At 45.9% G+C, this 1483-nt stretch overlaps 1 protein-coding gene across 9 annotated transcripts in view; it reads left to right on the top strand.

Annotated features, from left to right (window-relative positions):
- MPPED1 (metallophosphoesterase domain containing 1) overlaps positions 1-1483 on the top strand; it is an 81607-nt gene that overhangs the window by 42349 nt on the left and 37775 nt on the right. The window lies entirely within an intron of this gene.

The following is a 1483-nucleotide window of genomic DNA, read 5'->3' as shown; positions in this document are numbered from 1 at the left end:
TGGCTAGCAAGCCAATCACTGGCCGCCACGTGGGAATAATTTAGAACTAGCCAATAGCGGGACACAAATTTGCATGCGGGTGGCGGGAACTCTTTTGCACCGTGCATTTCTCTTGCAACTTGAGCAATGCACTCTGCAAAAGAAGCTGCAAATAGGCGGGAAACTCTTGCTTGCACCGGGGTTCTCCTCTGCAGTGGAAAACTCTCCCATGCAATGAAGCCATAACCTGGCGGGAATAATTCTGGTGCCGAAGCACACACAAAATCATACCTTTGGGTTATGACATCCCCCCTTGCTGAAGGCATAACAGAATTATACTTCATGCCTATCGCTCAGGTCATCAGTAGCTCTGTTAACGGCTCGTGGAACTAAACAAACATATACAAAATCAGCTAACATAAGAAATTCGTCCTCGAGGGATCGAATTAAATAATAACGGGCACACACAAATATACACATAATTATATCCATAATAAAAAACTGAATGATCAGGGCTTCAGTGGGCGTCATGGCGGAGTCGCGTATCAGGCCTTTATTTCTTTCGGTGATGTCCTTCTCGGGGCCTTTCTCCACCACGCACTCTGAAGTTCGGATCTGTAAAAGAACTTTCTTAAAACGGTTATTTCACTAATATTTACAAAGCCTATACGGATCCACACGATAAAGTGGTTAATCAAACTCACTATCACTATTAAACATATAATACAGATATATAAACATGATTCTAATCTAAACAGCCTTTTGGTATACTCAACAACTCGACGAAATTGTCGAGGAGTCGTCATCAAATTCTTCTAGGTAGTGAAAACCTAACTCGTAGGCCAGTTGCCATTGTCCCGCATCCCCCAAAATCCGAAGCTGTCGCTTATTAAGTCCAGAACGCTGTAGGAGAAATCCAAACATGTATTGCTCCTCTTGTGTTCTCTGGTGTAACACTGGTCGTTCGGACTCACGGTGTCTTGTATTTCGAGCCTCTGTCGGACGTTGAGGTTCCTGATCGCTGGACAACTTCGGCTCCATTAGGATACGCAGTCTTGGCAACTGACGAAGGAGGTTACTTACGGGGTGATCCACCATTGGGTTCAGCATAATTCGTAAAACACCTGTGTTCTTTCACCCATAAATCTCGAGACAACTGTCTATACTGTGGATGGTTATCGGAACAGTTCCAGGGTTCCGCAGGTGACGGTGAGGCCACGGTCGTATTCGCTGGAGTGGTGTTAATCCCAGTGCACATGCTCTGGGGTTCCAGGCACAATACGAAACTCCAATGATAGCTAGCATAAGCTGCTCTGCACTGGTGTGTTCTGGCCGGCCGTCATGCCATGCATGGGCCTTTTGTTTGATCAGTCCTGCTACAAGCGCTGGAATGGGAATAGGCCAATGGATGTTAATCGTCACCATGTCGATGTCAGTGACATGTCCTCTACTCCATGAGGCTTGTCTGACCAAAAAGCTTGCTTCTTTCTGGTTTAAGAGGTCT

Source organism: Alligator sinensis, unplaced genomic scaffold (genome assembly GCF_000455745.1).
Source record: "Alligator sinensis unplaced genomic scaffold, ASM45574v1 scaffold292_1, whole genome shotgun sequence".
In the NCBI taxonomy this organism is placed as follows: Eukaryota; Metazoa; Chordata; order Crocodylia; family Alligatoridae; genus Alligator; species Alligator sinensis.
Note: the sequence above shows the minus strand (reverse complement) of the source record. Positions and strands in the feature narration are given on the sequence as shown.